General features: G+C 34.1%; 1 protein-coding gene across 1 annotated transcript in view; it reads right to left on the bottom strand.

Annotated features, from left to right (window-relative positions):
- Kif24 (kinesin family member 24) overlaps positions 1 to 12,373 on the bottom strand; it is a 63,229-nt gene that overhangs the window by 45,377 nt on the left and 5,479 nt on the right. The window lies entirely within an intron of this gene.

Raw genomic sequence — 12,373 nt, forward strand, 5'->3', positions numbered from 1 at the left:
TTGATTGATTGATTACAGCAAAAGCTGTGCCCTCTAAACCTGGCTGCAGTTAAATAAAACTGTTTCCTGCTTTCTTCGTTTGTCCCTACAACAATATGAATTTAAGTTTCCTCCAAGTCTTTTCATGGCTTGATAGCTTATTTCTTTTTTACTGCTTAAAAACATTACATTGTCTGAATGTACTAGTTTTATTTACCCATTCACCTATGGAAGGACACCTTAGATGCTTTCAAGTTCCAGCAATTATGAATAAAGCTTCTATAAACATCTGTATAAGTTTTTGTATAGACATAAATTTCAACTCCTTTGAGTTAATATCAAGGCAAGTGATTGATGGTTCACATGGAAAAAGTATGCTTAGTTTTACAAGAATCACCAAACTGTCTTCCACAGGGGCTGTGCAATTTTGCATTCCCACCAATGAGAATTTCTGTTATTTCACGTTGCTGTCAGCATTTGGTGTGGTCAGTGTTCTGAATTTGGATCATTTTGATTAGGTGTAAAGTGGTATTTCATTGTCTTCAAGTGCTTTTTCATTTTATTTTTGTGGTGCTGAGAATAAAACCCAGGGCGTCTCACCCATGTTGGGCAAGTGCTCTACCACTGAGCTACACCCCCAGTCCCTCCAATGTCTTTTAAAATGTTGGTACCTTTGTCTGAAATGTTCCCCACTCTTTCTTTTGCCTACTGAAGTAAGTTATGCCTATCCTTTCAAGATAGCTCAAGAGCTTTCCCCCCAACATGAAGCTTTCTTTCATCTCTAAGCCTCTTCTACTATTTTACTCCCAACACCCTATGCAGTGCTAAACCAGGTCACTAATCCTTTTACTACTATTTCTTCTACCTAGAATACTGGTCTTTTCCAGGTAAAACATTATTCATATTTTTTTTCAACTGGGGAGGTGGGCCCTAGCAGGGAATAAATTTCACTAATGATAACAGCAACTAGTATTTATTGAGCATTTAATAAATACCAGGCACAGTTTTAAGCATGTGTATTTGCACAGTTTTAAGCATGTGTATTTGTTAACCTCCAAACAATCCTATAAAGGAGGTTAAGTGTGTGACCTTTCTTGAGTTACCTACTTAGCATTCTCTCTCTCTCTCTTCTTGGTGATACTGGGATTGAATGCAGGGGTACTCTACCACAGAGCTTCCTCCTCAGTCCTTTTTATTTTTTGAAACAGGGTCTTGAACTTGAGGTTGTAAAGGTTGTGAACAACTTCAGCTTTCAGAACAGCTGGTATTATAGGCATGCAACATCATGCCTGTCTTTATTTAATATCTCTGAAACTCATGTTTCCCACTGTAAAATGGGAATGCAAGAGGCCACATAGTCCTCAGGGTTAGGATTCAAGGAGAAAATACTTGTCAAACCAGCATAAACTACCACTGCTACACATTTAATGGCCAATAAGTTATGGTAGTTTATTCCTACAGCTATTGCTATTTTTGTTTCTATAGCCTTCACTACCTAGCATAGACCCAAGAATAGAATAAGCCCTCAATGTTTTAAGTTATTTCTAAGCAGCTGAATTCCCTAAATGGCTCCACCTAACCCACAGGAATAGGTTATGTTACATGGTTTTCTCATTTTCTACAGGTTGTTTTAAGATCCTGTTTTCCACACACTCATTCCCTTGGTGACATATTAAATGTTTCCCAATTTAACTCTGAAAATCATTGCCTCTACTACATCCCTTAATCAGTAGTTCCTATAAGACGAACATGCATTTTTCAATGCCTGGATATCCTAGTATCATAATTTCTGAGTCCTACAGTTAGCTTATGTTCTTAAAATTCAATATGCTAGCCTTGTGCTATGGCACATACCTGTAATCTCAGCTACTTTGGAGGCTGAGGCAGGAGCTCCTGATCAGCAAGATTGAGGCCCCCCTGGGCAACTCAGTGAGACCCTGTCTCCAAATAAAACAAATCAAAAGGGCTGAGGACGTATTTCAGCTTTAATAAAGCCCCTGTGGGCTTAAACCCCAGTTCAAGATTTAAAAAAGCATTTCTTCATTGTATAAAATATTGTATTTGTAACAATACTGCAATCTACTTTTTAATTTAACATAAGCATTTTCACATACTATTGGTTATAGCCATAAGCAATATTTCACACTATCATAAATAATGTTTGCTAAATAGATTAAGTATCCCTGGGAGATGCGACTTCTTTCCAGACTACTACAGCATTTGTTATAAAACTGATAGGGTATTTTTAAATTTATTGCCAGCTTTGTTCCAGAGGTGATAATAAGGTGGCTGTCTTGGAGTATAGTTTGAACTCTTAAAGACAAAAGCAATATTATCCAACTCAGCCTGGGACAAAACAAGCACAATGATCTACATATAGCATTTTAAAACATTTTTACTGTAAACAATTTAAACAACACAAAAGCAAGTAGAATTGTATTTGAACTCCCATATTCTTTTTTATTTTTTTAAAGAGAGAGAGAGAATTTTTTTTCTTAAAGAGAGAGTGAGAGAGAATTTTTTTTTAATATTTATTTTTTAGTTCTCGGCAGACACAACATCTTTATTTGTATGTGGTGCTGAGGATCCAACCCGGGCTGCACGCATGCCAGGCGAGCGCTACCGCTTGAGCCACATCCCCAGCCCTCCCATATTCTTTATCCTCATTTTCTTCAATTATCCGAATTTGCCACACTTGATTCCTCTATCCTTGCTTTCCTTTGCTGAAATATTTTAAAGTAAATCCCAGATAACATGTCATTTCATCTCTAAATGTATTTTTAAAAATATTTTTAAGTCATTGATAGACCTTTATTTATTTATTTGTATGTGGTACTGAGAATTGAACCCATGGCCAGACAAGCACTGTAACACTGAGCCACAACTCCAGCCCCTCTAAATTTTTTTTAAAATATTTTTTTTAGCTATACATGGACACAAGATCTTTATTTTGTTTATTGTTATTGTTATTATTATTATTATTATTATGTGGTGCTGAGGATTGAACTCAGTGCCTCATATGTGAGGGGCAAGCGCTGGGCCATTGAGCCACAACCCCAGCTCTAAATTTGTTTTTTAAAGTACTTTTTTCTTATAAAACTCTAATTTAATAAAACCCTAATAAAATTTAAAATAATTCCTTGATATCCTATGTGTAGTCCCTAATCTAATTTACTCAACCATCTCAAGAATCTTTATATTTTAAAATATATTTTTACAAAACACCTTTTGTTCAAATCAGAATCCAAATAGGTACCACATAGTTGGTTATATTTCTTAAGACTTTTTTTTTTTTTAATAAAGCATTCCCATTGGGCTGGGGTTTTGGCTCAGTGGTAGAGTACATGCCTAGTATGTGTGAGGCACTGGGTTCGATTCTCAGGACCACATATATAAAATAAAGGTCCATGGACAACTAAAATAATTAAAAAAAAAAAAAGAAGAAGCAGTCCCACATCTCCCCTCACTATTCTATTGACTTGTTACAGAACCCAAGTATATTCTAAACAGGGGACTATTTATCTTATTTTTTTTAAAGTGAAGAACACATTTTATAGAGAAAGAAATATAATAAATATAACAAAGTGCTTATAATTTTAAAATATCATGATACTGTCTGGGAAGAACCCCAATCTCATAGATGATGGCAAGGTGTAATCTTATTATGATTTCATATGTGCTGAAAGTATATATGATTTAATGGATCAGGACAGGACAGTTTATTACAACACTACATGTGACAGACACATTAGCAAATTGTATTGGTTTTCCTTGTCTCTAAATCCAGCATGGGACATATTTATACTAAAAATATCACTCATTGTTTATCTGAAATTCAAATTTAACTACCCTATTTTGTTTTGGCCAAATGTGGAAATCCTATGTTAGAATCAACTTCTGTATTTCTGGCAAAAATACTTCAAAGGTATTAGCGTGTGCTTCATCATACACATCAGATTCATAATATATATGAATGTCAGCAAGTACTGCAGCCTGATCTCTTGGCTGTGAAATTCTCTCAACCAAATTAATACAATGGTTTCATCTATTGATGATCAATGCCTATCTTAATTATTTCATTAGGAGTTGCAAAATGGTGATTTTCTGATCCTATATATTCTTTATGGAATCCTCCTGTATAGAAAAAATTTTCTGTTAACAATTAGGGCTATTTGACTCCCCCCCGCCCCCGGGTACTGGGAATTAAACCTAGGGATACTTTACCACTGAGCCACATCCCCAGCCCTTTTTTATTTTTAATTTTGAGCCAGGGTTCTCACTAAGTTGCCTGGGCTGGCTTCATAGTCAAGTTCCTCCTGTCCCAGCCTCCCATCTCCTCAGTCACTGGGATTACAGTGTATACCACCATACCTGGCAATGAAGGCTATTTGATTACCCCAAGTATTTTGTACATGAAAGTAGGTATAAATGCTTCCCTCTTTCCTTTTAATTTTCAATTCACAAAGTGTTAGTACCCTAGTTATTTTGAATGATATCAGTTGAATTTTACATGTAGCAGCCCATAGACCTAAATTCAGATCAAGATTATGCATTCCCAATAAATCTTAAGCAGAGAGGACCTGGGCATTAGGGAAAGAATCAGAGCAACAACCACAATGGCTCTGATTTTAAAAATGGGCAATAGATCTAAACATACATTTTTCAAAAGAAGACATACAGAAAAGCTGGATGTGGTAGCATGCAACTGTAGCCCCAGCTACATAGGAGGCTGAGGCAGGAAATCACTTGAGTCCAAGAGTTTGAGGTCAACCTCAGCAACATAGGAAGACTTTATTGAGGAGGAGAAAACAACATACAAATGACCAATAAGGTATATGAAAAAATGTTCAACATCACTAATGAGAAAAACCAAAACGACAATGAGATATTACCTTATCCCAGTTAGGATGGTTATTATAAAAAAGAGAAAAGATAAGTTCTGGTGAGTTTATGGAAAACTTACACACCAGTAAGTTTGTATAGCAATAATGGAAAAAGATATAGAAGGGTTTTTTTTTTATTAGAGATAGAACTACCATATGATTCAGCAATCACACTATTGGTTATATTCATATCCAATCAAAATGAAATCAGTATGCTGAAGAAACATTAGCGTTTCCATGTTTACTTACTGCAGCATCATTCACAATAATCAAAAACTGGAAACAACAATCAGCTGATTAATGGATAAAGAAAATATATATGGGGGTTGGGGTTGTGGCTCAAGTGGTAGAGCACTCGCCTATCACGCATGAGGCACTGGGTTTGATCCTCAGCACCACATAAAAAATAAAGGTATTGTGTCCACCTAAAACTAAAATAAATAAATAAATATTAAAAAATGAAAATGTATATGTACACAACAGAATTCTATTCAGCCTTATAAAGAAGGATATCTGTCATTTGCAACAACATGGATGGAACTGGAGGATGTTAAGTAAATGAAATAAACCAAGAATAGAAAATCAAATACCTCATGATCTCTTATGTGGAATCTAAAAAAGATGATCTCATAGAAGTTAAGGGTAGAATAGTGACGACCACAGGTTGAGGACAGTAGTAAAAATAAGGAAAGATTCATTGTGGTTACTAAGTAACAATTAGATGTAAGGGGCTAGGGATGTGGCTCAAGCAGTAGCACGCTCGCCTGGCATGCGTGCGGCCCGGGTTCGATCCTCAGCACCGCATACCAACAAAGATGTTGTGTCCGCCGAGAACTAAAAAATAAATATTAAAAAAATTCTCTCTCTCTCCCTCTCTCTCCTCTCTCACTCTCTCTTAAAAAAAAAAAAAAAAGATGTAAGTCCTGGTGTTCTGCACAGTAACATCACTACAGATAATGATAATATACTGTACATTTCAAACAAGCTAGAAGAAAAATTTTAAATGTTTTAATCACAAAGAAATGATAAATGTTTGAGGAGATAAACATACTTACCCTTATTTGAACATTACACAATGAATACATGTATTGAAACATCACTTGATACCCTATAAATATGTACAGCTTGTGTCAATTTTTAAGAAAGCTTTTTTTCATATATTTTATTTTTATATGGTGCTGAGGATTGAACCCAGTGCCTTACGACGCATGCTAGGCGGGCACTCTACCTCTGAGCCACAACCCCAGCCCTTTAAAAAGCTTTTTAAAAAAGAAAATTAGATTCTTGGAAGAAATCAAGTAGGCAGAAATTCAAACTTTCTTATACTAATGGTAGAGAAAATCAACTGGAAGGAAAATATATACAACTTTACAATTATGTAAAAAGTTTTAAAAATTTATTCATGTTCTAGAATGTGGATAAAATCCAACAATCTAACATGCTCCTTCAAAGTGTCCACTCATTCACCTAAACAATTTTAAAAGTACTTTTTTCTCCTTCATTACCATAGTTGATGCAAATGCCTCACAATACGGAGATATTAGAAGATGCTATATCTCAAAAGGCAAAAACAATGCAAACATAAGTTTTTTGTACCTGTGGTCTTAATTTTCTTTTAATCAACTTTATTAAAATATAATTTATGCACAATCAACTATCCATTTTAAGTATATGGCTCTCTGAGTTTTGACCAATATATACCTTTGTAAAAATAAAACAAAAATTTACAACCAGGACAAATCATCTGGTGACAGAAACCTATAGTTCCAGCTACTGAGTAGTGTGAGACAGGAGAATCCCTTCAGTCCAGGACTTTGAGAGTGGCCTGGGCAACATAGTGAGATCCTGGTCTCAAAAAACCAAACAAAACCTTCATCAATCATTCCTTAAATGCCTCTCTTGTTTTCTGTCTTGGCCCAAGGCAATCACTGATCTGCTTTCTGTCACTAGAGATGGGTTTATATTTTGTAGAATTTCACATAAAATGAAATCACATAGAGTCACTATTCTAAATTTATATAGCATATGAAGACTAAAGGAATTTTCCATTTTGTGGAAAATTTTACTTTGAGTGATTTTTCTTTCTTAGGACTTTGGGAACAAGTTAAAATGATTATACTACTTTTCATAGCTTTTTTTTCCCCCACTGAACTCAATTACATCTGCTAGTAAAAAGTAGGAAATATTTGAGTATTTAAATCAGTGAAAAATTTTTATATCAATCTGAAAAAGTTAGTGAAATAAGTATACATATAGTCAATGAATCAGAAAAAGTATTCTTTTTAAAAAATTGTTTGAAGCAGACCTTAGGATATTTTTACTAAGTTTAGTCTCTGTCCTTAGTATGAGACAATTTAATAACTAACATGAACCCAGGAGCAGCTATTATAATTTCAAAACCTTAGATATCAGAATCTACTGTTGCCTACTTACATAACTACCATGAATATTTCTTGTAAAAATCCTTAATTACTATATAGAACTACCTAGTGTGGTGGTGCATGCTTGCAATCCCAGCTACTTCGGTGGCTGAGGCAGAAGGATTACAAGTTCAAGGATGTCCTGGGCAACTTGGTAAGATCCTGTTCTCAAAATAAAATAAAAAGGGATAGGAATGTAGCTCAATGGTAGAGCACTTTTGAAGGAGAAGAGGGAGGAGAGGGAGGAGGAGGAGGAAGAGGAAGAAGAGGAGAGAAGGAGAAGAGGAAAGAAAAGGAAGAGGAGGAAGAATGAAGTAGGAGAAGAAAGGAATGGGAGAAAGGAGAGAGGGAGAAGAAAACTAATTCTAAGATCCATATACTATCCCTTTCCAATCAGAAAAAAATAGGGGAAAGTGGTCTAAATTCTAAGGCATTTAAGTTTTTCATGTCTCAGACCCATATAATATCCCAAATATTTCAATTACCAAAACAAAATTAGGAAAAAAAAGATCAATAAATCCCTCTAGGATTATTAGGACATCATTACATTTTTAACAACTTTATTATGATATAATTCACATACTATAAAACTCACCCATTTAAAGTAGTTAATTCAATAGTTTTCAGTACAGTTGTGCAACCATCAATCATCACAATCCAATTTAGAACATTTTTACCACTTAAAAAAAAATCTATCATTTAGTCTGGAGATATAGCTCAGTTGGGTAGAGTGTTTGCCTCACATGCACATGGGTTTAATCCCCAGCACCACACACACAAAAAAAAATCATTAAATTTTATATGCATCTAAAAGGAAAAAATCTGTTCTCCTAAAACAAACTCTTTAATTATCAAAAACAAAATTAACCCTGAAAAAATTGAGAAACTTATTGACATTTTCCATAGAAATCTAAGTTGTAGTTAGCATTATCAAGCAAGCACATGCAGAATACATTTTTCGACTCTTCAAGCACAGAATGAAAATCCTAAGAGCTTTAGTTAGATAAATTAGAAGGGCAAAATGAACATATTCTAGGGGGGTACATTGACTATAGGTTTTAAAAACTAATTCAACATAAACTTAATAATGCATAAATCAAAAACTAATGCATTTTATTAAGATGCTATGACCCTTATCCTTATTTTGAATAAAATAAATCTGCCTGTTTAAAAAAAAAAGAAGGAAAAAAGCTTCACTTGCTTATACATAGATTTTATAGTATTTAATAATATTTGTTATTTTGATAAAGGTTAATTAAAATCCCTCTTTCGAGATGGGAATTTAGCTTAGTAGTAGAGCCTTGCCAAGCATGCCCAAGGCCCTAGGTTTGATCCTCAGTTAAAACACACAATTTTCTTTAAAGGTACATTTCTTTTATTACAAAAAATATATGAACAAGTAAAATGTGGCTTTGGATAGCATTTAAAATATCTCTACCTGAAAATGTTTATGCATCATGCCTTTTTTTTTGGTGGGGGGGAGAGAGTTGTTGGAGATTGAACTCACAACCTTATGCATGCTGGGCACACAGTCTACCACTAGCTATCCCTGACCCACCATGAAACTTTAAAATAAATATTTCTTTTTGGAAAAACTTTTAAAAAGGCACTTTCAGCAAATTTCATTTGTAAAAAGTAAAAGCTAATGTCTACTTTTAAATACAATTCTATTATGCTAGAAAAAAAAATATTTTTTGCTTTTTTCCAGTTCTGGGGATTAAACCCAGGGGCACTCTACCATTGAACCACATTCTGAGCCCTTTTTTTCTTTTTTCTTTTATATTTTGAGACAGGGTCTTGCTAAATTGCTGAGGGTGGACTCTAATTTGTGATCCTCCTGCCTTAGACTCCCAAGTTGCTGGGATTATAGGTATGCACCAGTGAACCTGGCAGAAAGAAAAGATTCTTACTGAAATGGCAGAATCATGTGGGACAGTGAAGTAGATTACTTCCATCAAGGAAAAAAAAAAGTATTGGAAAAAGAGAACACAATAAATTAGAAAAGACAGACTTATGGAGAACTTTCAGAGTAAAAATCATAATGTTAAATCAGTAACACCGAAAAACTGTTTAACCTTAATAAGTAGTCTTTATATATCATACAACCAAATGATTCTACTTGATAAATAGAAAAACTTTTGCATGAGTACTTCAGGAGGCACACAGAATGTTCATAATAGAACTGTTCATGAGATCCAAAACTGAAAATAACTTAAGTATCCACTGACTAGAGAAGAAATTTGGTTTTATTCATACAATGTATTATTATACAGCAGTTAAAAAGAATTATCTACAGCTATATTCAATAATTTATCAAATCTCAAAAACATCACAAGAAAATATTTTCCTTTTCATAAAGCTCAAATGCAAACAAATCCAAACAATGTATATTTTCAGTATCTAAACAGAAAATTTAGGATAGTGGAAACTTCTGAAGGGAGAACAGGGAAAAAGGGAACATGAAGAGAACAGAGGGAGATTGCATGCTAGGTCTTGGGTATTTATTAGTTTTGTATTATGTTTTATAATTCACACATATGTTTTGCCATAATCTTTGGTATATATCACATTATTTTTTTCCACATTATGTTTTTGTCACATAAATTTTTAGATAATACTACAGTGACCAGGGCAACAGAAATCATATATCTATAGCTGATTTTTTCCATAATATCTGGTTCATGAGGAAATGTCTTCATATTTTACAGCTTGAGAAGTGTTCAAAACTTTTTAAAATTAGTTTCAATGCTTAAAAATCAGGAGCAAATAAAAATACCCAGCTCCTGCTTTTCTTGAAAATTAAAATGTATAACTAAATTGTGTCTATAATTAGGACAACAATAGATCAAAACTGGGTAGTGATTGTCTCCTCCAAAAACAACATATAGTCTTATGTACCTAATGGTCCTCACTGCTCCTGGTTCCTTTATATAAATCAACTTTATTCATTTATATTAATTGGTTAGCCTTGTGGACATTAGAGTTTGAGATTCATGATTTAGTCCAATACCATCTACCATCATTTTATGTGGTAATTAGAACTATGAATGGTTTAAGGCATTTATTTACTCAATGTCATACATTTTTGATAGGTAAATGTGGCTTTTCAAATATTTTACTGTTTTGCACTAACTGTACAATTATATATGTTTTAAATGTATTATATTTGTATTATGTTTTATAATTTTATGTTTTATACCATTCTTGAAAATGAGGGAGACTACATGAGAGAAATTAGAGGTATTAGAGTCAATCCTTCAAATTGGTCCACATAAGATGTTAATTCCAAAGGTGAAATCAAATTTTAATTTCATTATTGTAGAAGTAGTATGAAATGTAAGAATTAAAATATCTTCTAATTGTCAAGAAAATTTTTTTATTTGAGTTCTATCAAACTGTGTCAATGATCACTTTTAAAAGTATATATAACAATTTTATGTATAATTCACATGCCATACAAATCCTTAAATTCAATGGCTTTTTGTATGTTTATAGAGTTGTAACCATCACCACAATCAATTTTCGATTATGTTCCTCAACCCCCATAGAAACCCATTTCCCTCAACCCATCTAGCTCTAGACAACCACTAATAATTGTCACTTGTTAATGTAATACAAAGTCAGTGGGTCCATTGTACCATCAGAAAATGATACAATAGCCTGGAGCATGATGGTGCATGGCTGTAATCCCATCAATTCAGGAGACTAAGGCAGGGTGATCTCAAGTTAGAGAACCACATCAGAATTCAGTGAGGCCCTATACAACGTAGTGAGATCCTGTCTCAAATAAAAAAATAAAAAGGGCTGGGGATGTGGCTCAGTGATAAAATACCTCTGAATTTAATCCCCAGTATGGGGTGGGGCAGGGGTCGGGGAACTGATACAATATAAACCCAGTATTATCAACTTTCATTAAAATGTTTTGCACCTCATGATATGCATTAGATCCCTAACTAAGAACTCAAAAAATTTAGGCTGTAAAGAGTGGCAGATTAAAAGATGAGTAATATAGTATACACTCTTCCCCCATAAGAGAGTTCATTATTTCAAATTCTAGGAATTATTCTGTTTATAGACTACAGATCTCAACAGAAGACAAATGGCACTAGACAACTGCTGAGAACAGCTGCAAAGAAATTAGAATATGATACTTAATGGAATTTTTTTTTCTTGGCAGAACTGGAGATTGAATTCAGAGGTGCCTTCTCATTGAGCTACATCCCCAGGCCTTTTTATTTTGAGACAAGATCTTGCTAAATTGCCAAGATTGGCCTTGAACTTGTGATCCTCAGTCCCCAATAGCTAGGATTATAGGCATGCACCACCACACCCAGGTAATGGAATTTTTAAGGCTAGGTGTGGAGTTTGTAATACCAAACTGTGAGTTATTCCCATTTTGTTAAAGTAGTTTTCAAGAGATTGTTTCTGCTTATAACTGAAAAAAAAGTTTCAAGTTCATTTGTGGTTTAATTGCTAATACCTTGCTATTACTGAAATTCCCTCCAATGGGTTTATTAGAGTTCTTAAGTTTGATGAAAAGCTTGAAAGCAATTACCTAAAAATAAACATAAAAAAATTGTTGAACCTAGTTATCTTAAAACAGTCCAAGCATTACTCTAAATATAGAGGTTCCATTCTGAAAGAATTCCCAGTAACAGGTGGTGACCAGTACTGGTAGTTTAAATTCAGTGCTTTATTTTTAAAGTCTTGGTCTAATCCAACCTCAGGAAGCTGTCATTTGCAGATTTTGCTACTCTGCAAATACTTTCAACAAATGCTCTCTCCTGTTTAATTGGAAAAATAATGATCAGGGATTTTTCTTGTTGTTTTGTTTGTTTGTTTAGTGCTGGGGATCAAACCCACCACTTTGCATATGCTAGACAAACACTATACACTGGGCTACATCCTTATCACTTTTTTTATTTGAGAGAGGGTCTTGCTAAATTGCCCAGCTGGGCTTGAGCTTGGAATCTTCTTGCCTCAATCTCCGGTGTAACTAGAATTAGAGGCATGCGCCATCATGCTCTGCATAGTCTGTTTTTTTAAACATACAGACTCAATCAGAATTTTAACCCTTTGGAAATAGTTGCC

Source organism: Ictidomys tridecemlineatus, chromosome 4 (genome assembly GCF_052094955.1).
Source record: "Ictidomys tridecemlineatus isolate mIctTri1 chromosome 4, mIctTri1.hap1, whole genome shotgun sequence".
NCBI classification, from domain to species: domain Eukaryota; kingdom Metazoa; phylum Chordata; class Mammalia; order Rodentia; family Sciuridae; genus Ictidomys; species Ictidomys tridecemlineatus.